General features: G+C 36.3%; 1 protein-coding gene and 1 pseudogene across 2 annotated transcripts in view; both read left to right on the forward strand.

Moving 5' to 3' along the window:
- Nucleotides 1-25,106, forward strand: part of LOC309510281 (NACHT, LRR and PYD domains-containing protein 3-like) — a 359,584-nt gene that overhangs the window by 227,843 nt on the left and 106,635 nt on the right. The window lies entirely within an intron of this gene.
- On the forward strand, nt 19,052-24,720 carry LOC309510282 (NLR family CARD domain-containing protein 3-like; annotated as a pseudogene). Its single transcript, XR_014211635.1, has 4 exons — nt 19,052-19,586; nt 21,009-21,122; nt 22,401-22,508; nt 22,593-24,720. The product of XR_014211635.1 is annotated as an NLR family CARD domain-containing protein 3-like (transcript).

Genomic DNA, 25,106 nt, shown 5'->3' on the forward strand with positions numbered 1-25,106 from the left:
CAGTTTTCTCATGTCATTGCTAATTGTCCCTGTATCTTCATACTCCTTCAGCACATTTGCTCCACCTGGTCTTGTGTGTAGAATTTCTTTTATCAACTATAAAAAGAGGAACATTAACCAATTATGTAAGGGATGAAATGCATCCAGCCAGTTGTTATAGCAGAATAAACTCCGACAGGCTGATCAGGACATGAAGCGGTGGGTTCTTGAAAATTTTAAATATGAAGGGGTTTTACTTTAGCTCACCTGCCCTCCATCTCTCAATAACCATGACAAAAAAAATAAATATATATATATATATATATTTGCACAGATTAACTGTTCACCAAAAGACTAGTAATGTGCGCTAACGAAGTAAATAGGGTCAATTGACCAATCAGAATCAAATGTTCCACAGAGCCATGTAATAAGAGAGTAGAAAATGCAGGAATATTTAAATGCCCTGAACGATGGTCCTGAACTGGAAAATTACTATTGTGTATAAAAAAAAAATATATATATATATATGAATTAAACTTTTAGCATGTAAAGCTCAAGGTTATGATAAGTAAATCCCCCAATGTCTGTGTAAGGCTACTGGGACTCACATCTCTGGCCTGTAAGCTTTGAGAAGCCTCATTATCATCCTTCCTGAATCGTTTTGGACTAAACCAGTCACTGTCCTCACTGCTTTTTGAAGTTAGAGACATACTGGGACTCACATCTCTGGCCTGTAAGCTTTGAGAAGCCTCATTATCATCCTTCCTGAATCGTTTTGGACTAAACCAGTCACTGTCCTCACTGCTTTTTGAAGTTAGAGACAGTGTATCTGTATCCAAGCTGACTGAAGATTGAGGTGTGGAAGGTCCTGTTAATGTTCAAACTAGGGTTAATAGACATATTTGGAATACATTTATCCACACATCATCAACACTAGCTACAACATTTAAAATACTGTACATATTAAACACTACCAGCATTCATTCAGATATTGGGATTTGATATCATTCAATAGCTCCTGTTATCACTCACCAATGTCATTCAATTAATTTATGACAAAAACCAACCCACTGGTGGTCATTAGATCAGGAAACACATCTTTATCCACCTCTGTGCCAGTGTCATCTGTAACTGCAAGATCTTCCGGAATTGAGAACTTCTCTTTCACTGCACAACAAAAGTTTTATCAAATTTAGGCAATGCTTTATTCACAATTTGACACATAAGGATAGCTATATATATATATATATATATCCCCTTATGTGTCAAATTGTGAATAAAGCATTGCCTAAATTCTTGCAGTTACAGTTACAGATGACACTGGCACAGAGGTGGATAAAGATGTGTTTCCTGATCTAATGACCACCAGTGGGTTGGTTTTTGTCATAAATTAATTGAATGACATATATACAATATATATCATATATAAAACTATATACAATATATATAGTTTTAGGTTGGTAAGATTTTTAATGGGGTTTTTTTTTTTAAGTCTCTTTTGCTAATCAAGGCTGCATTTATTTGATTAAAAAATTACAAAAGAATATTAATAATATTGTGAAATATTATTACAATTTAAAACAGTTATTTTCTGTGTAATATACAGTAATAGTGTAATTTATTCCTGTGATCGCTGAATTTTTAGCATCATTACTCCAGTCTTCAGTGTCACATGATCCTTCAGAAAATATTCTAATATGATGATTTAAATGCACACCAAACATTTCTGGTTATTATCAGTGTTGAAAACAGTTTTTTACATTTTTATTTCAGGATTTTTTTTAAAAGAAAGTTCAAAAGAACAGCATTTATCTGAAACGGAAAGCTTTTGTAACATTAAACACTACCCGTTCAAAAGTTTGGGGTCAGTAATAATTTAAATTTTATTTTTTGGGGGAAAATAAATAACATAAATCAATAATTTTATTCATCAAGGGTGAGTTAAATTGTTCAAACCAGTGCTCGAAGTGGGGCGGTACTCACCGGTACGCAGTACCGGCACTTCTGCATTTTACTCCAAAGCGTACCTGCACTTTTTCTTGCGTACCGCTACTTCTCGCATGTAGCCGGTACTCTACCACTGACAGAAAAAGCGTCAGTGTCACGCCCATTTCACATACACTCCGTTTGCAGTGCGTATTTTTTTCCCGCACCCATATTAATAGGTTAGAGCTTTCACACTGCATGCGGATGCGGTCCGGCAATGCGTTCCAGGAGCGGTGCGTATACAGCAGTGCAACGATCGTTTCTGCACCGAGTCTATTTCTGCTGTGCTGCACGCGCTTAATTAAAGTGACAGCGCATGGTTCGTGGTCAAAATTAACACAGAATATGACATGAAAATATAATAATCTCACTATAAATGCATTTAATTAAATAAAATGTAGTAATCTCACCATAAATGTATTTTTGGACTTGCAGACTTGTTCCGTTTTTATACACACACACACACACACACACGCACGCACACACACACACACATACACGACTTGTTTAAATACATTTATGTTGTTAATAAATATCAATAAATTGTTGTTGTACCAGCAATATCTCCAAGTTTTGTTTTTCACTGTAGAAATCTCAAATGTCATGATTACTTGCCAATGCAAGAGAGTACCGGCACCTTTCCCCCCCCACTTCAAGCACTGGTTCAAACGTTACAGTAAAGACATTTATAATATTAGAAAAAATTCTATTTTAAATAAATACTGTTCTTTTGAACTTTCTATTCATCAAATAATTCTGAGAAAAAAATTGTACACAACTGTTTTCAACATTGAAAATAATAGGTAATGAATGTTTGAGCATCAAATCATCATATTAGAATGATTTCTGAAGGATCAGACACTGAAGACTGGAGTAATGATGCTGAAAATTCAGCTTTGATCACAGGAATGAATTACACTTTACTATATATTACATAGAAAACAATCATTTTACATTGTCATATAATTTCACAATATTAATGTTTTTTATTTATTTTTTTATCAAATAAATGCAGCCTTGGTGAGCAGAAGAGACTTCTTTTAAAAACATAAAAAATCGTACCGATCTAAAACTTTTGACCGGTAATGAATATATACACCTAATTATTAATAACGACTTCATTACTTACATTCTGCTATAAATATATCAAAGCAAGCCTCTGGGATTTTTATGAACTTCTTCTGATGTCTAAATTGTGCTTTGACTATCATAGTGATTTTACCTCTGAACTCCTGTGGGAGAGGAATAAACCTCTTACTGGGTTGCTAACTTGCTATAAATAAAATTTGATTCAATATGAAACCATTTTCTTTTTTTAAGTGATAAAATAAATTACATTTCAAAATATCAAAACATCAAAGATGCCATTTTCATTTTCTCCATGTAAACGCAAATTTGTGAAACCGACGTCTTATGCATACACATTACGAGATCAATATATCGATTGACTACTGTCCACGTCTGACTTTGCTCCATTAAATATGAGTAAAATGTACAAATAAACAAAAATAAATCAGCTGCATGTGAACAAATCTATATTTTTTTTATTTTTTATTTATTTATTTTTTCTGTCCGTCGACTCTTTTTTTTCTTTTTTATTGCAGAACTTGCACATAATTACAAGCTCAGGGAAGTGAAGCAAGGTTGTATCTCTTACAATGAACAAACAATGAAACGAGGAGAAAAAAAAAATACATATCCTGGATTTGCATGAAGCACATTATGTAATTATACATACAAAAAAAGAAAAGAAAAGCATAACAACAAGGTTAAGTCATATCTTTTAATAAATCATCATAATGCATCAAAAATGTTGCACTTTTTTTGTTATTTATAAGTCTAAGGGAAGAAATAAAATAATTAAGGTCAGCAAGAAAAGAGGGAAGCTCAAAGGAGACTTAAGCCATTTTTGCTTGTGGATGAAGAATTTTGCATATAAGATAAGGAATTTAACAACATGTTCAAGGGACATCCGCTTTGGGTTTTCATAATAAAAGATAATCTCTTTAAGAATGAAGGTGTGGGTCACATTTGTAGGGCCAAAAACAAAAGCACTTAAATTAGCCCAAAATCGATTGGTTACATTACACTCACAAAATAAATGGGGGACAGTTTCCTCAACAAAACCACAAAAAGAGCAAGTCTCATCAATATCAGAATATTTAGAAATGGAAGAGTTAACAGGATAGATTTTATGAAGGATTTTATAATGAATTTCCTTAACTTTGTTGGATACACAAAATTGACTAGGCAAAAGCCAGGCCTTTCTCCAAATTACATTTGTTACAAGGGATCCCCAATAGAATTTACCCCTTGGAGTAACTTTTCTCTTCATTTGAAAAATTGAGCGAATATGTCTGTTGTTGCATTTTCGATCTAAAAAATCTATCTCGCCCAAGCGTAAAGCCGGATAAACACTATTACCTTTACTGAAGTTAAGGTGATTTTTAATTAGCTGAATTAAGTCTGCTGGGATAGCTTTTATCAAGGTATTATATTCCTTTGGTGGAACTGGAAAGTTATGGTGATTCAAAAATTGCTTGTAAGTTAGAATATGACCAGAATCATCAAAGACAGAATGCAATTAAAATTATTGTTAAACCATCTAGGGAAAAAGAGAGATTTATTTCTAACGGTTATATCCGCGTTATTCCAAAGGAGAACTTTGTGGGGGGAAAAGCAATGGACAAAACACAATTTCCACGAGAGAAGGCATTGCTGATGAAAGTTAGATAATGAGATGGGTAACTTGCTAGGTAAAAAGTTACACTTTAATAGGAAAGACAGGCCACCGAGTTTGTTGAAGATATTATTAGGAATGAAAAACCATAACGACACTGGATTCACAAGGCATCTTTTCAGCCAGTTTACTTTAAAGGTGTTTATAGTATCAGCAAAATCTAAAAAGTCAAGGCCACCTTCACCTCTGGAATTAGAGAGTACTTCTTTTTTCAATTTGTGAGGCCTATTTTTCCAAATAAAATCCAAAAATATTTAGTTAATTTCCCTTATAGCTTTATCATTGATAAACAAAGAAAGAGCAGGGTATACAAAGCGAGAGAGCCCTTCCACCTTAGATAAAAGGACTCTACCGTATAATGAAAGATCTCTCTGAAGCCAGATGTTAAAGACGTTTTTAGTTTTTGTCATTTTATCAGAAAAGTTTAAAAGATGTCTGGTAACTGGATTTTTAGTGATATGGATACCTAGATATTTTACACAGTTTTTAACAGGGATCCCCTCCAATGATGTCTCATCTATATCATGAATTGAGATAATTTCGAAATATTAAGTTTTAGACCCGAAGCACAAGAAAATTGTTCCACCAATTCCAGAGCATTAGGTAACTGTTTTTTATCCTCCAAGAATAGTGTGGTGTCGTCAGCTAACTGTGCAATTTTAAACTCTCGATCAAATATAGAGATTCCTGTCAGACTTTCATTTTGGTTAATCCTTAGACAAAGTAGTTCAGTGGCTAAAAGAAATAAAAACGGGGAGATTGGACAGCCCTGTCGGACTCCACGATGGATGTCAAACCTTTTGGATGTATCAAAGTTAACGATCACTGAGCTGTTAATATCTCTATAAAACATGGTTACAGTATCAATAAATGATTTACCGAATCCAAATAACTCTAGAGTGCGAAAAAGAAATTTGTGTTCTAAGGAATCAAAAGCTTTTTGAAAATCAAGAAAAAGTATGAGACCGTCTGAGTGAATTAAATTAGAGTAATCTAGCACATCTAATACTAACCTTTTATTATTAGATATGTGACGGCCTTTCATGAAGCCCGACTGAGATTCTGAAATAATGTTATTTAGACCAGTACGTAATCTTTTAGCATAAACAGAGGCTAACATTTTATAATCTAATGTTAAAAGAGTAATAGGCCGCCAATTGTCAATTAATAAAGGGTCCTTGCTTGACTTGGGTATAAGGGATTTCATTTCATTTCATTTATTAAGATCCCCATTAGCGCCTGAAATATCAGTTGCTATTCTTCCTGGGGTCTCCTCTTCATTACATCACAAATTTACATAATTCATCATTTTGTACATTATTCACACACACACACACACACACACACACACACACACACACACACACACACACACACACACACACACACACACACACACACACACACACACACACACACACACACACACACACACACACACACACACACACACACACACACACACACACCCACTCACACCCACTCACACCCACTCACACCCACTCACACCCACTCACACCCACTCACACCCATCCACAAACTGGACATCATCTACAATAGCCCAATGCAATTAAATAAATAAACAAACAAAAAACAAAAAAAATGCTATACATTTGAACATATAATCCATAAATAGCTCTCCAATACAAACTATAAAACATCTTTCCATATTACCATACTCTTCCAACATCATGACTCTTGTGTGAACAGAAACAATTTAAATTTCTTTTTAAAACAATTTCTATTATTTTCCAACAACAAAAATCCTGGTAATCCATTCCATGCAACCATGGCCCGATAAAAAACTGCTTTCTGAAACTGATTAGTTCTTACTTGAGGCAAAACAAATTGCATTCCAGTGGTTTGTCTTGTGCAGTAATTATGTTGATCAGCAAAAAATGTCAATTTTCTGTAAATTATTTCAGGAATTTTTGTTTCAATGATATTATAAATAAATGATAAAAGAAAATATTTTAATCCATATTTTACAGTTAACCATGCCAAATTATTATGCATTGTGATTCTATTAGTTGTATATGGACAACCCAAAACGATACGTGCCACTTTATTCTGTGCGACTTGCAATTTGTATAAATTATTTTCATTGGTATTTGACCAAACAACTGACGCGTAGTCTAAATGAGCTAATACTAAAGATTGGGCTAATCGTTTAGTCAGCCATTTGGGAATACATTTCTTACAGTATCTAATCATTCCCATACTACGACCCATTCTTTGCAATATTTTATTTATTTGGCTATTCCAAGACAGTGAGCTATCCACAATTACACCCAATAGATGAATTTCTTCTACTTGCTGAATCACATTTCCTCCTATATCTAAGTGCAATGTTAATGATGGCTTAAGAAAATATTTTGACCCAAGTATCATACATTTTGTTAATAAGTAATTTATTGTCAGTAATCCATTGTATAACCAAGTCTAACTCCATATTTAACATAATATTCAGTTGATCTATATCTCTTGCTGATTGACACAATGTTGTGTCATCTGCATACATTGCCATGGTTGCATGTTTAATTACAAGTGGAAAATCATTTGTGAAAACAGAAAATAAAAGGGGTCCTAAACAACTGCCTTGGGGCACCCCACAACTCATTTCTTCCACCTCAGAGTAGCTACCATTAAAGTAAACTGTGTACTCACGTTTTCTAAGATCGCTTTCAATCCATCTAACAGCAGTTGGTTCAAATCCATAACAAACTAACTTTTTTAATAAAATATTATGGTCTAGAACAGGGGTTCTCAAACTTTTTGAGTGTGTGGACCACTATTTGTAATCAAGAATTTTCGCGGACCACCTCATAATACACATAATAAAATATGTCTACACACAGTCCTACCTGAATTAATCTGCACCTCTAAATAGGCTTACTAGCACTAAAACTATAACTGGTCATCACATCACAGGCTTGTTAAAGGAAAGTTTACTGCACACAACGGCTGCCACATATTTAATTTATTTATTTAGGCTACTCAAGCGCCCAGGGCATAATCAGGTTCATTTGAACAACAGGCTTATTTCCATAGCAATGTAGTATGAAATCTATACAGTAATAAGAACACTGGAATATAGTCAACATTTCAAAACCTTTGGTGATTTTAGGGGATTATTATTATTAATCTTCAGAGTTTTACAAGTCCTCAAAAAGTTTGTCCACTTAACAGCACATCTGCAAAACATTTCAGAAACGCGAGATCAAGAAACTAACTGGAAATTAAATAATAACAGGCCTTATTCATTCCATTTATAAACATTTCGTTTCATATAAACTGCCTATGCCTAACTGTGCGTTCACACACTGGATGCGAATAGCGCGTCAAATTCAAAAAGGGATTATGTGAAATTCGCGCCTACCGCGTCTAGTGATACGCTTGACCACTTTGTATCAATGCGCGCGTCAAGAGCTAAATTGACGCGCGTAAAAACAAAAGTTTGAAGCGAAATTTCGTCCGTTGTGAACGCACCATTAAAGGCTATGCGTGTGATGTGATAATGAGAAGAACATATTTGCCTCTGCCCTTTTCTCTTCAGAGAACCTGTTGCTATCCACCGAACCAATGTTGTGGTTCTAACGGCACTGAACTTGAATGTCACGGCCGAACACCACTAGGCTATTTTAGTAATCACACAATAACTTGACAATTTAATTAAAATGTTATATCAATATAGGCCTACATATTCTTTTTACTTTTCTTTTTTTATGGGAATTTCCTGGTAAAATGAAGGTAAAAAAAATATTATTTTATATTTTATTTAGCCTTTCCACGGACCACCTGCAGTACCCTCACGGACCACTAGTGGTCCGCGGACCACAGTTTGAGAATGGCTGGTCTAGAACATCAAAGTCTGCGCTTAGATCTAAAAATACTGTGCCCACTAAATTCTTATTATCAATTTCCTGTAGCCAATAGTCAGTTAACTGAGTGAGTGCTGTTGTTGTGGAATGACCCATTTTATAAGCATGCTGATACATTGTGTTTAACCCATTTACTTCCAAATACTCTTGTATTTGATCATACACAACTTTTTCCATCACTTTGCTTACTGCCGGTAATAAACTTATTGGTCTGCTATTCTGACCTGAAAACGGTAAAATTTTAAAGCTTTTTTCCATTGTGAGGGAAAAACACCTGCTGTTAAACTCAGATTAATAATATGAGAAATGGGCAAAGCAATGACATCTACCACCATCTTCAACAATTTAACATCTAAGTGATCTATTCCACAGGGTTTATCTTTACTTGCTTGTAATATTTTCTTCACATTGTCCTCTGTTACAGTGTTACATTTAAATGTGCAATCTTTTGTTTTCATTATCCTATTTGATATTAGATCATATGAGATATTTTCATCTTGTCCCAAATCCATGGCTTGTCTAATTTTTTGTATTTTATGCTTAAAAAAATGGCTCAAATAATTAGCAATCTCTTTTGGTCTAGTAAGACAAATCCCATCAGCCTCTAATGATGTTGTATTACATTTTGTTTTCCTTCCCAGTAATTCATTAAGTGTTTTCCATACCTTTGCACTGTCCATTCCAGCATCTCTTAATTTATTTTGATAATATATTTGTTTTTTACGTTTGTTCATTTTAGTCACCTGATTTCTAAATTTACGATACTAATTCCACTGAACCACGTCATTCTGTTTAATAGCTTCTGCTTTAGCTTGATTCCTGTGCCTCATATATTCTTTGAGCTCTTGATCCAGCCATGGAGTTGAAACATTTCTTACAGTTTGTTTCCTTAAAGGAGCGTGTTTGTCTATTACTCTGGTTATCAAGTTATCAAAAATGGCCACAGCTCTAGTAGGATTCTGCTGCTGTGTAACCTCCAACCAATCTACACTCCTCATTTCTTCTACGAAATCATTCTCTTTAAACTTTTTATATGTCCTTTTATGAATAAAATTTTGACCGGATTTAGATACTTTTGTAATTCTTTTCACAGCTATTAAATTATGGTCACTACAACCGACCGGAATAGAGACTGCCTCCGAACATAAATCTTTTACATTTGTAAAAATTAAATCAATAAGAGTTGCTGAATATGTGCCATCGGCTTTCAAATTTACTCGTGTATAATCCTTAACTATTTGAGACAGATTACAAGTATTAGCTAAAGAAAGTAATTTACCCTTTGATGTACAATTCATAGACTTCCAATCTATATTAAAATCTCCTAAGAAATAGATTTCATCTCCCATTTCACATGCTTTATCCAACAATTCACATATTTGATCCAAATACATTACAGTAGCATTTGGTGGTCTATAACAGCATCCGATAAGAATAGGCTTTACATAAGGTAATTGTAGCTGTACCCATATTACTTCAACTCCTGGTATATTAAGATCTCCTCTAACTTTGACTGGAATATTATTTTTAACATAACCTACTCCTCCTCCATACAAATTTCTGTCCTGCCTATATAAATTATAGCCATCTATATTCAATACAGTACTATTAATAGTTGAGTCTAAATGTGTTTCTGAAATGGCTAATATGTCGAAATTATAATTCTGTAATATTTCTGAGATATCATTTATTTTATTCCTTAAACTACAGATATTCAAATGAGCTATTTCAAACATCCCTTTTTGTACCAAAAAATATTTTTCAACCATCTAACACATGTTTGTCCATCAATACTCATGCCTGTAGTATTACATTGAGCTCTCATTAATGCAAATATAACATCCAACCACTCACACATCACACACATACACACACACACACAAATATCTTCTGCATTGTAATGAAATAAACAAAATACATCAGTAGAGCAACGCTTGCTCATGACAAATTATTCATTTTCCTAAACTAAATCTTAGCAATGTGGTCAAGAACAAAAACTTTTAAAATCAAGCTTAACCAAAATTTGAAATTCATTTTCTATTTACCTTGCCCACATCATAATTAGCTTAACAGAAAAATCACTCTTAAATTCAGTGTTTAACTTATAGTCCATTTTATCTGTTATCATATGACCTTATAGTTTATCCGATCTAATCCCTAACATTCAATCCAGTATCGATTATGGTCTTTACATACACTTCTGCTGCACTGCGTTCTGTGAACTTCTTAGTCTCTCCTTTAAATGTTATTATCAGCGTCGCTGGATGAATTATGCCATGTCTCACCCCTGCGTCCTTCAATTTACTCCTTATTTCATGAAATCCTGCACGTTTTTTTGCCATTTCTGTAGTGAGATCTGGAAAAATCCTTAACTTCATCCCTCGTACTTGTAGCACTCCCTCTTTCTTGGCGATTTTTATGATCTCTTCTCTCGTTGTGAGTTTGTGAAGACGTACAATCATCACTCGAGCTGCACCTTTCCCAACCGGTCCAACCCTGCGGGCCATCTCCACCTGTGGCTCCCCCCGTAGTTTATCTTGAAATAAATCCTCAAACAAAGCAGACATGTAGCTGGTCGGATTCCCTTTTTCTATCTCATTCGTCAGGCCAAATACACGCACATTGTATTTGCGACTGTACATTTCCAATTCGCTCGGCTTTACCTTTCAACTCCTCGTTGGCCTTAATAAGTCCATCACACAGTCTCCAGCTTTGTCACACGTGAATCAAAGTTCGACATTGTCACATCAACTTCACCAAGCCTTTGTGTGCAGAAAGATATGTCTTTCGCGAGGTTATTTAGTTTATCCACCACCACGTTCAACTCCTCTCGCATTATATTACGTATGAGGGCTGGAAGCTCCAGCACGTTACACTCCTCACCCGCCATGTTACTTGCTCCCACTTGCTGAGACGCTTCTTCACCTTGTTTCGGCTGTACTTTAGACTTCTTAGGAGACATAACACAGCATAGAGTCTTTATTGGTGGCAAACTTATATTTTGGTCACTCTTGCCGTAAGTTAAGCACCACACTGCACGATATTTAGACTAATTGTCAGAGCTCAGTGTCCTCACCGTCTACTCAACTCCGCGCATGCGTGCACACATAACTCCCTGTTTCATTGTAGAGGTCATCTCTCCCTGACTGATGCATTCCTTATACATATGAAATAAAGGCAATTTAATAAACTCCCAAAAGTGAAGATAGAATTCTACTGAAAGCCCATCAATACCAGGGGATTTACCTATTTTCATTGAGTGCAGAGCTTGATTAATTTCCTCTATTGACAAATCAGCGTCACAAATTCGACTAAACTCACGATCAATAATTGGTATACGGTGTTTAATTGTATTAATACATTTCTCACAGCTGTCATAGTTAAATTCAGATGTATAAAGATTGCTGTAAAATTTGCTAACAAATTCTGATATTTCTTTAGGGTCTTTAGAGGTAACTCCATCGATGTTAAGCGCTGAAAGAGCTTTCCTCTGACCGTTTCTTTTTTCCAGGGCAAAAAAATAGTTAGAATTCTTCTCCCCCTCCTCAAGCCATTTCGCTCGAGATCTAATATATGCACCTTTGGCCATCTCTAAATAAGTTCTGTCGAATTCCAGATTACATTTTTTTTATTTCCATATCTTCTTCTTCTGTAATCTTATCTTTAGCTAGTAAAACATTAAGTCTATTAACCAACTCTGAATCGGTTTTATGTTTAATATTTTTAAGTTCCTTACTTCTTTTAACTGCAATATATCTAGCTTTATATTTAAAGAACTCCCAGTTTTTTTTTATAATCTCTGGTTGATCCGGTAAATAATTCTTTGGTAAGATTGATGATACTATTATTAAATTGTTTGTCTTGTAACAAGGTATTATTAAGTTTCCAATAGCCCCTCATTCTCGGGTTATCATTGATGTCACTCAATTTTATTGCAACTAATTTATGATCTGATAAGGGGGCAGTGACATGAGAAACATCTTTTACATATTTAAGGATAGAAGATGAAATTAGAAAAAAGTCAATCCTAGATCTAAGAGATAAACTTCTATTGGACCAGGTAAAATCTTTTGTAGAAGGATTAAAGAACCGCCATGCATCAGTAAGAGAGAGATCGGAGCACAGGGAAAAAATTTGATCATTATTCATCCTGCTATCAAGTCTAGGGGGGGTATCTATACAGGTGATCGTCCATACATTCATTAAAATCTCCCCCCAAAATAAAATAAACATTATTATATTTTTTGTGTAACTTTTTAAGCTTGTCCACTAGAGAGAACATTACTCTATTGGATGCACGAGAGTTGTGTCCATATACACAACAAGCTATAAAGGTGGCGTTATCTTGTTTAATTACAGCACAAACCCATCTGCCTTCATCAGAACATACTGTTTCTAATACAGTCCCTTTAAATCTATGTAACATTATAGCAGTCCCAGCCGAGTGGCTGCTGCCATGGCTAAAGAAAATTGAGCTTCCCCATTGCGTTCTCCAAAATTTTACATCTGTTTCCCCTGAATTAATTTCTTGAAGAAAGATAAGATCAGCTGCACTTCTTTTACAAAACAAAAAAATTGCTTTTCTTTTCAGATTGTCCCGCAAACCTCTAACATTTAAAGTTACAACCGACAAGGAGTTAAACGAATACTCCATAACAAGAACCCCTAAACAAAATGAGAAAAAACAACAAAAAAGTTACTTTCTTTAGACTAGCTACCAGAATGTAAAGGGAGAGGTGGATAATAACCAAAGCACATGTTATCGAGGTGATAAACAAATAAGGAGATTAATAGTAAAGGTAACAATAATTAAAGAAGAACAAAAATAGTTCCTATTTGTGCACAACTTAAACGTTTTTGCACAGTTTATATTGTTAGTCGTCAAGTTTCATCTTTTCGATTTTTGCATGAGAAAAGTAACCAGTGCGAGCAGCAGCTTGGCTTACACGACATCAGCATAGAAGATTTGTTTCCCATCAATCAAAGCAAATGAGTTGCGAAAGGTTGCCTTCTTGCTCTCCTCCCTTGCCTTCTTCACAAGAGGCCACAGCTTATCCCGCGCTGCTCTATCTTCAGGAGACAGCGGCTCCGAGAGACGCAGTTTATTGTCAGTTAGAAACTTGCAAGCTTTAGCAGCACTCCAAATGATGTCACGAATGCGGCGCTGTGAGAAGAGAATTATGATCGATCTGGTCTTTCCATCCGTCCGCTTCGGACCCAGACGATGAACGACATCGACACTGTCCTGTAGCCCGTCTCCGACTCCAGGAGCAATCTTCCCTAAGATGTTGAGGACCACACTTCGGACATCCTCATTGTCTTTTTCCGCAACGCCGTGCAACTTTAGAAACCATCGCCAACTGTAACGTCTACACTCCTGTACACTTGCTTTCAGTGATTTGTTTTCCTTTCTCAGAGCGTGGACCTCAGATTCCATATGATCGAGAGCCTCTTTATGCACGCCAACATCCAAAATAAGCTGTTGTACCGTCGCTGTTAGACTTTTGACTTGTTTGGAAGTTGCCTCGGTGGTAGTTTCAATCGCCGAAATCTTCTGGAACGTTTTGTCTAATTTAGAATCAAGCTCACGAATAGCCGCCAAGACATTCTCATTCCCGTTTCCACTAACGTTAGATTCTGCGCGTTTAGTTTTTTTAGCAGCTGGCCTCTGAGGAGTATCCGAGAGGGATGTGACAACAACCTCATTGTCGAAATTTGGACATGTCAAACCACTGTGATTCGGTATCTTTCTTAAGTTTAAATCCAGCACTACTCAAGGCTGATGCTGAATTCTCAAATTGATCAGTTGAGCCAGATGCGTCGGAAGACATGGTGTCAAGCCAAACTTGTTTAACTTTCTTCTTGCCTCTTTTTCCCATGCATAAAGATGTCAAATCAGAATCATATAACGTTTTCACGTATTTTTTCACGTTATCACCAGTCCGATTAATAGGTTATATCACCACTTCACCTTTATTTCCCTGAAGAGCAAAGAAACACTACCACCGACACCGCCGCCATCTTGGCCTCACAAATCTATATTAAATAAAGCAGCACCATTAAAAGCTTCAACCGCCATCTTCTATTGCATCAGCTGCAATACAGCCTTGCACTACAGCGTCCCAATGGTTAAACCGCGTTATTGCAGGCGTTATTAGTTGAAAATATCTGTCGACAATATCTCTTTTGACGTTTATCGATAATGTCGACTACATTTTTCAGCCCTAGGGAGATGAGTGAAGAGCTGTGCCTTATTTCTAACGTTACCTATATTTCACGACTAGTGTTCCACACAGTGTTAGAGTGAACACTAACAAATATTACTGGATTTCGTTCCTTAAAAGGCAACTGAGAGCTTTAATTCACTACAAAATTTTAAATTAATTGCGTTTGACACCCATATTTGGCAGAAAATAATACCACGCAGATCAATCATTTCACAACATGATAAACTTAACGTTACCACAGTTCAGAACCACGACTATCACAGAACCACGGTCAACGAAAGAATATTCAAATTAAAATCATAACAATTAGTTTTAGTCCAGTGATCTTCCTGATAGGCCAATTTAACTTTACTTGGTAGAACACTCTAGAAATTCAACAGTTCACCTTGTAAAATGGCCTGTGCTTCGCGCGCGCAAAACTTTAGGCTTTGTCGAGTGTGCTCAGAAAGAAAATGCCTGTGAACGTGCATAAAAACAATTACAGTGCGTGAGACGTGATGATAGACAAAACTAAGCTTAATCGAGGCTTTACTACCTTTACATCATTTATAAAGTGGCATGACATTGGCAAAAATCAAAATATAAATAAAAAATAAACTGTATACATTGAAATCAATTTACAGTCTGATTTATCTGTATTACTATCAAGTTAAAGTATTAGACTTACCCCACGCTTGACTCTTCCACAAGTAAAATGGCGTTCGCATGTGGTCTGGACTCTGGTTCAGTCAAAACGACGGTTGCACGTAAACGGAGGTGTGGCTTGGTTAACTCTAAAAGAGAGTTATGTTTGCAACAACGCAAAATGACACCAACTCTTATTTAAAACGGACACTTCTGGTGTTAAACCCAATCTGTTTAGTGTTGATTCAACACTTTATTTTAACACTTTATTGTAACACTGGAAAATCAACACCGGTCAATTTACTGTGATGTTGACAATTTTACATTGTACAGGTTATCACTTGGTGTTTGACCAAGTGAAGCTCTTGAAACAATTCACAGAAGAGTATGTTGTCTGGAAAGAAATCAAGCATCACTGGCAAAGGCTCAAAAGAGACCATGCCTTTCTTAAAAATCTTTTAAAATAGGTTGCTGTTGATATAACTGTTTTTGTTCAGTACTTCGCTTATATTATGTGCTGCAATACTATATTCAATTCAAATTTATTTGTATAGCGCTTTTCACAATACATATTGTCTCAAAGCAGCTTTACAGAAAGTGCATTTCAAAAAAAGGTACATAGAAAAATACAGTTAGTTAATCATGCATTAATTTAGGGCATAACATATCGCCTGCGTCGAGTCGTCTCCTCACGGGCGTGGAGTCGTCTCCTCACGGGCTTCGAGTCGTCTCTGCATGGGTGTTGGGGCATCTGAAGTTTCCATGAGAGGCTGGATACAAACTGGAGCTGACGTACTCTATTTACCTCGGGACTAGCGTCCCGAGATGATAACAGAAAAGCAGATGGGAAATAATTAGCGTAGCTGCTGTTCCTAATATTAATGCATTCAATCTGATTCAACTGTAGTATAAAAGGTAAGTATTATGTGAATGCTTGGCTAAAGAGATGCGTCTTTAATCTAGTTTTAAACTGGGACAGCGAATCTGAGCCTCGAACAATATCAGGAAGGCCATTCCAGAGTTTAGGAGCTAAATGTGTATATATAACACTTCAATGTGTATATTATATAATGTACTGACTGCTGCTTTGTAAATTTATGTAAGGAACAGGCAACTCTGGCCCTTTGCATTCTACTTTTTGAGGTTAATTAAGAGTTAACCTCCAACCCTAATCGAGCACATCTGAAAATTTGAACCAAAGTCTTCAGGTTTACTTCTAGACAATAGGCAGGAGGGTTTGAGGTTGGAGCTAAATCTGCAGGACAGTGGACGCTGAGGGCCAGAGTAAACCATCACTGCTTTAAATAACGCAGAACATAAGCTGACCCGACTGTCCATTAAACAACTTCATTTGAATGGTTTGTGTTTTTTGTTTTACTTTCAGACCAGCACTGGAGAACGCCTGACAATGGGATGTTGAGACTTCTTCCTCTGGTTGAGAAAAAGCTACACCACATCAGTGATCACATCTTCTGTTCTTCAACTGAACAAACTGTTTAGACGAGGAAGAAGAACACGAACATGATAGAGACGTACAGGGAAGAGCAAGAAACCAGTTTAGCTGTGATAATGAATCATTATTTTCCAACACAATATCAAATCTGTTTTCTGTAGGTGACTGAATATGATTCTCTGGCACTCGTTTTGTGGCTTCAGCAGCTGTGAATGGATTCATATGATGTTAACGTATTTTTGAAGACACATTTTTATTTATCTTGAATCTCATTTTTCTTTATGCTACTTTATCAACTTTATGCTTTGTCCTCCAATAAAGTGTTGTTTAATAAAGTATGGTGACTATTGTGTATTGAAAGTGGTGTTTGGTACAGTAAATATACATTTTTATTTGAGAAATTTTTATTTCTTATTTCTTTAGTTTAATTAATTTAAAAATAACTACATATAATTAAAAATAATAATAATTACAACTGGCCTGTTGGAGTATGCTTTTACTTCTACAAAAAGGGCAGATTAGGTACCTAGTCTTATTATTTTTTATTTCATAAATTAATCAGATGATTTAGATTAATTCACAAATAACACACACGTAAATGCGGTGGACAAAAAATAAATAGGGGTGCACTATCTAAGCTTTCACATTGCCTTTTAAGTCTAGTAATTTACATAATCATAGCAGACGCTTTTGTCCAAAGCAGCTTTAAAAGTGAGGAAAACAACGAAACCGTTATAAAGATAAAATAATAGGCTACTTAGATACGTTTCAACCGTTTTTAGAAACACACACAGTGTGAGCAATGTTCTTATTAGGTGTTTTTACGCGTTTGTCACAGAAACGATAAATATTTAATCAATCACGACAAATATTAGAGAAAAATACAATATGATGTATGCCAGCATCTTGCGCATCAAAACAAACTTGTCCTTCCTCCATCACGGTTGAACTCGCACTAGATCCAGCAAGGGTGAGCTAGAACTCTAGCTCCTCCCATTTGACGCTGCAGCGAATCCCCGCTCACTAAATTTAGCAAGGTGGAGCTGGAGCTCCAGAAAAGGGGGAGCTCGAGCTCTAGCTCCTCCCATTTGGCTCTGCATCGAGCACCATCTCACCCGCCTATTACGTCTCGTCTTTCCATTGGACTGGTTATACACGTGCTTCACGACGCAATCACGCAGGGCGTTCCCACCGCGTCTCGACGCAGCTCGAGTTCCCTTGAAAGGGAAGCCAGAGAATGTCTAATATGGCGAGAAGTTTCACTCTCACTACACTTCCGGCTTCTGAACTGGTTGCAGTTCCACTCTGATTCCATATGAGGGCGCTCACAGGACGAGTGCAGAATGAATGGAGGTCAATGGCGGTATACCCCTCAAAATCCACTTTTCTCAGGATATAATTTTTTGTCTAGTAATTTGAATGTTGTATTCGAAAGGAGATGCAAAGAAATTACACATTGCTGGGTGTTAGATTTTTTAGAGTCACTTATTTGATTTAAAAAAGTCTTTCAAAATGTCAATGACGTCAGAATGCTAGCGTGTTATGGGCAACAACAACTCAACCTGTAAGAAATCAAAACGACATAAGTACTCGTTCATTCAACTTTCGACCTAAAACCCATGTTGAACTTGCAAAATCTACAATCACATCTGAGATTTCTCAACGGCAATCGGGTGAAAGAGACAAATTTAGCCGTCTAGCCCCATTGACTCCCATTCATTTTGCACTCATGGCGAGCGCCCCCAGTGGAACTCTGGTGGTACTACAACCAAAATTCGGTACAATAGGGCTTAATAGGGAGTGGACAGGCTCTCCGTAGACGGGCTCTGGGGAAGCTGATGTTTCGCCATGTAATCAGACAGTCGATTCCTAAGTTCCGATACAAAATAGTAGTAAGTATTTCACAGAAACTTTTATAAAACCGTAGACAGGAATGTGTGTACTAGCTACTTGATGGAAAAGATGGAGGAGTTTGTGAATCGGTTGGATATCTAGACTAAATATGGATCAAGGGGACTTTTTATGTCTTGAGGCCCTTTACAGGTGACGTCCACATTAATACTTTTTTTCTGAAAGGACGTGTTTGACATTTTTCATCCTGTAGTAAAGGAACAGGGTTTCTTTTGTGTATTGTGCTGTAAGTTAGGCTATGTGATGATTTTTCAAATTACTTTTTTGAGTGAACGCATCGATGTCATTATCTATTTACCTCCAACTCTCATGATCAGATCATTGATAAAGATGTTTAATTAAGTTTAATTACTTTAGTTTAGTGTTTGTTCGTCATTTACATCCAGTGTCAGTGGAGATCAGACTGTTTCAACTGTTCAGCTTCATCATGGATGACACACAAACATCCAGAGTTGAAGATTTTTCTCCAGTTTGCAGGTACTTTAAATTAATACATTAAATAAATATATTAAATAACCCTTTATAGACCCATAATAAAAGAGATGTCTGTTTTAAATGAATTTCTTGAAAACAATGTCTAAACCCTCCTCAAGTGCTTTTCATCCAAACAGTATGAAGATCTTGCATATGATGATTATCATCAAAAACTAATTAAATCTGTTCTGTTATAGTTCAGTTCAGCAGGAGAGATCAGAACCAGCGCCCAGCTGTGTGTCTTCGAGGAGTGACGGGTCTATGGGTCATCTAATAGATTTTAAGAATGACAATACACAGGCTGATCTCAGGTAGGCTACAACATTTCTTAAAGACAGTGTTTTGTATTTTGTATTTATGATATTCATAATAGACATTGTCTTCACCTGATGCAAGAGAGACATATCTATGAGTGTTCCAATTTCATGGCTTGGAATCAGATAAATAGCATTTTATTGAAAGAGATGCTTATATTATTTGAAACACCCAACTTTTGTGGTCATTTTAAATGGTCATTTTAAATGTAGTCCTTTTTGTTGGTACCTGGGCGTTGTGGAATTGCAGGTAATGTGCAGCAGTGCTGCTGTGGCCTTACATGTATATTCAGAGCTCAAAAAAATACCCTATTCTATATTCTGACCTCAAACCCATTATAACCTCCTCCAAAATGACTCCTCCAAAAATGACCAACAGATGGTATCAATGTAATACAATTAAAGGGGTCATATGACGGTTCTAAAAATAACATTATTTGGTGTAATGCAATGTGTTTATGCGGTTTTAGGTTAAAAAACAAACATACTCATTATTCTACACATACTGTACATTATTGTTGCTTCTCTATGCCCCGCCTTTCTGAAATGCGTTGATTTTTACAAAGCTCATCGTTCTGAAAAGCGTGGCGTGCTCTGATTGGCCAGCTAGCCAGTACATTGTGATTGGCCCGATAACCTTAAAGGGGTGGTATAATGCTCTTTTCACAAGATGTAAAATAAGTCTTTGATGTCCCCAGTGTGTGTATGTGAAGTTTTAGCTCAAAATACCCCACAGATATTTTATATCCTTTTACCTCACACAGACATGCACTGAAAATGTCAATGTTTATGTTCAAACCAGAGTCAGACAATAATGGAGAGACTCAAGAAGTGACAACATGTAGAATGCAACAGTACATTTCTGAATGGTTAGTTGATGAATTTAGGTAGCTTATGTGTTATCTTCTATTCATTGATTAGCATTTTTTAAGGACTTCGTCTTCAACATTACACACTAACTAAAGTTAAAAAAGTGAAATCATAATCAACCACCCCTTCAAGCGTGTGACGGAAATGTCTCGCCCCTTACCATATTTGGAACATCAGCTCCAGAAGCAATAAAGGCATGTGATCATGTCAGAACTACCTTATCAATTCGAGCCCGATTCTGATCCGGAAAATGCAGATGTCCAAGATGAGCGATCATCTTTGCATGGCGGCGCTGGCGGCAACAATAATACAGCGAGAACAAAAGTTACAACATTGTTTCTACTCAGACAATTCATGGGACCATATCGTCTGAACATATTTCCAAATGAAATAACCTTTTATAGGCCCATAATAAAAGAGATGTCTGTTTTAAATGAATTTCTTGAAAACAATGTCTAAACCCTCCTCAAGTGCTTTTCATCCAAACAGTATGAAGATCTTGCATATGATGATTATCATCAAAAACTAATTAAATCTGTTCTGTTATAGTTCAGTTCAGCAGGAGAGATCAGAACCAGCGCCCAGCTGTGTGTCTTTGAGGAGTGACGGGTCTATGGATCATCCAATACATTTTAAGAATGACGATACACAGACTGATCTCAGGTAGGCTATAACATTTCTTAAAGACATTTAAATATTTGAATGAAAGAGATTTTTGAATAGTCAGTAGCAAATTCTTAAAATATATAAAAAACATACTTACAGGCTGTGTGTGAGTCAGAAGCGCCAGAATGTACAAGCAAATATGGAATTGCCCCACTTTTTAGAATCAGCTTTGTGCACGGCCTGCCTTGTACTCTCGCAGGGTCTGGAAACAGTCCTCTGAAAATTGCGCATCACACAGTCGAATATTTTAGTTGTACTGTTCTGGAACAGTTGTAAATAAAGTTTAAGCATTGTTTTCTAATTGTGTCCTCTTTTGGAAGGCCAAACTCTATTAGTTTGGCTTTCGCAGCGAAAAACACTGTCTCCACGACATGGCGGCGCTGGCGGCAACAATAATACAGCGAGAACAAAAGTTACACCTTCTTTCTTTGCGTATACATTTATTTATGAAACTCTGCCCCCACACACTGACGTAGATTTGTGGGGGCGTGTTTGAACAAAGAGTTTTAGGAAGGTGTGGCTGAGCCTTAACTTTTATAAAGAATATCTCTTAAGGTTTTACTCTTTGAGGTTTGTAACTGCAGATCTTATACTTGCACTAACAGCTACATAACACACTAAAGAAAAAGGAAAACAAGAAATCGCATCGTATTTGATCTTTAAACTTTATGAAATTAATCCTGTTGTTGGTAGAAAACATTGTTTCTACTCAGATAATCACTGGGACCAAATCATCTGCACATATTGCCAAATAGGCACAAGGTTTTGTTATCAGTTGAAGATCCTCCTTTATGCCTCTTATGACAGAGTCCACTATCTTTAAAGCAGATTTTAACGGAATGTGATGGTTTTAACTCCTCAAGGACTCTGATTTTATTCTGTTGATTCGTATTAATAGATTTTATTTAATGAAGTGAGGCTGAATTAGTTTAAAAACTTTTGTAAATTTAGTTTTTAGTTTATTTCTCTTTATATTTTGCTACTTTTATTCTCACCATTAAAATAGCTCTGATGATGTTAAATTATAAGCAATCAATCAATAATATATTATTTTAATATAATATTTACCATATATAAAAAGCTTTCTCAAGCTAACACAAAGTTTATCTTGACAAACTTTTTTTTTTATAGTTTTTGTTTTTAGTATTATTACAGTTGTGGCCTTGAGCAGTTGATTTAATAATAAGTGCATTGACAGTGAATTATTAAGGTAATATAAAACAAATCCACCAATATCAGAGTGTCTGATTCTTGATTCTCTTCATGATGTTTAAGGTCAATCCCACCACAAAGATCAGCAGTAACAAAACCCGTCTGTAAGAAGAATGACCAGCCTATGAATCAACTGCAGGACTTTAATGAAAGCAGGGATGCTAGTGTCAGGTAAAGTAAACAAACAGGTAAACAAATACAACATTTTACATTTATATTTAACTTATGTAATACCATGTTATTTTAATTTTACAGCCATGAAGTCCTCAACACATTTAGATCAAATCTGATGAAGAAGTTTAAGTCGCTGAATGAGAGAACAGCAAAGCAGGGAAACCCAACACTCCTGAATGAGATCTACACAGAGCTCTACATCACAGAGGGTGACAGTGGAGGGATCTGTAATGAACATGAGGTGAGACAGATTGAGACACAATCCAGGAGAGCAGCAACAGAGGACAAACCCATCAAATGCAATGACATCTTTAAACCTTTACCTGGACAAAACAAAGCCATCACAACTGTGCTGACAAAGGGAGTCGCTGGCATTGGAAAAACAGTCTCTGTGCAGAAGTTCATCCTAGACTGGGCTGAAGGCAAAGTGAATCAGGACGTCCAGCTCATATTTCCACTACCTTTTCGAGAGATCAATCTGATGAAGGGCAAAAGGTTCAGTCTTTCAGATCTTCTTCATGTGTTTTTCCCTGAAACAAAAGAAATGGAAATATATAGTGACAAATATAAAGTGTTGTTCATCTTTGATGGTCTGGATGAGTGTCGTCTTCCCTTACATTTTCAAAGGAATGAGACTCTACGAGATGTAAACAAAAAGAAATCAGTGGACGTACTGCTGACGAACCTCATTGCGGGGAATTTGCTTCCCTCTGCTCTGATCTGGATCACCTCTAGACCAGCAGCAGCCGATCTCGTCCCCTCTGAGTGTGTCCATCGAGTGACAGAGGTACGAGGCTTCAATGAGCCACAGAAGGAGGAATACTTCAGGAAGAGGATCAGTGATCAGAGTCTGGCCAATACAATCATCTCACACCTGAAGTCATCAAGGAGCCTCTCCATCATGTGCCACATCCCAGTGTTCTGCTGGATCTCAGCCACTGTTCTAGAGAAGATGTTGAGTGAAGCAGAGAGTGGAGAGATTCCCAAGACTCTCACTCAAATGTACACACACTTCCTGATCCTTCAGTCCAACATAAAACATGAGAAGGACTATGAGAAGAACCTGACAGATGAAGACATGATCCTCAAACTGGGGAAAGTGGCTTTTCAGCAGCTTGTGAAAGGCAATGTGATCTTCTATAAGAAAGACCTGAGAGAGTGTGGCATTGATGTGACAGAAGCATCAGTGTACTCAGGATTGTGCACTCAGATCTTCAGAGAGGAGTCAGGCCTGTATCAGGCGAAAGTCTTCTGCTTTGTTCATCTGAGTGTTCAGGAACATCTAGCAGCTTTATATGTGCACCTCTGCTTCACAAACAACAACAGGAATGTATTTGACCCAGTCTCTGAACCAGATTTGTTGTCTAATGTTTAAGAACTGGTCTAAACTCGATTTACCAGAATATGTTTCATTTTCTGAGCTCCATGAGAGAGCCGTGAATGAGGCTCTACAGAGTAAAAATGGGCATCTGGACCTTTTCCTGCGCTTCCTTCTGGGTTTGTCAGTGGAGTCTCATCAGATTCTCCTTCAGGGACTAATGACACTGAGAAGAAGAAGGTCTGACAGCAATGAGAAAACAGTTCAGTACATCAAGGAGAAGATCAGGACCATTGACACTTCAGAGAAATCCATCAATCTGTTCCACTGTCTGAATGAACTGGGTGACCAGTCACTAGTGGAGGAAATACAACAGTATCTGAAATCTGGAACAATAAGTGAAGCCAGACTCTCTTCATCTCAGTGGTCAGCTGTAGTTTTTGTGTTGTTGACATCAGAGAAGAGTCTGGAGAAGTTTGATATTAATACATTTGCTGGAGAAAACAATAAAGCTGAAAAACTGAAGGTTCTTCAGAAGCTGCTGCCCGTGATTAAAGTTCAGTAAGTATCAGTGAAAACTATCACTTTACTGTTAAAACAAAAGAAAATCAAAAGATCATAAATCTAAGAAACATACGAACATTTATTGTATCAGTAATAGGAGCAATATGGCAGCATACTTGTTTTTATTGTTTTTCTGATTGTTTTTTTTATTTGAATTTATCTATTTTAATGATGGGAATAATGACGGGGAGATGTGATTGGGAAACAATACAAGCTGACTCAAACTTGTGTTAAAGCACCTGACAGCCAATGTCTTCAACATGAGGATTCATTTAAAACAAACCAGTTTAATGTTACAAATGATTTAGTACTTAAACCATTTATATGGATTTGTTAAAAGTTAATTATTTATTGTTGCAAATTTGAAAATGAAACTTGACAACTTAGATAAGGTTTTCATTAACATTTTAAGTATTACATTTTAAACAGACTAACAAAGCCCAACTCTTATAATAGAGGTAAACAACATCAACTGGATAGAGCCAAAGACTGGACTAAAAAGGCATATAAAGCATGTATAATATGACATAAGTAAGCACACAATATTATATATATATATAAAAAAAAGGCTATCGTGGTTGAGATATCAGTTGATGGTTGTAAAATTCATGTCATGGGAATAATTTCAGGGGAATAATTTGTCTTAATTATATGCTAGACAAAGAGAGTGATTTATCACTGATCCAGTGATATAAAGTCCTGGCAACAACAGA

This window comes from Leuciscus leuciscus, assembly GCF_965113295.1.
Source record: "Leuciscus leuciscus genome assembly, contig: SUPER_11_unloc_8, whole genome shotgun sequence".
In the NCBI taxonomy this organism is placed as follows: Eukaryota; Metazoa; Chordata; class Actinopteri; order Cypriniformes; family Leuciscidae; genus Leuciscus; species Leuciscus leuciscus.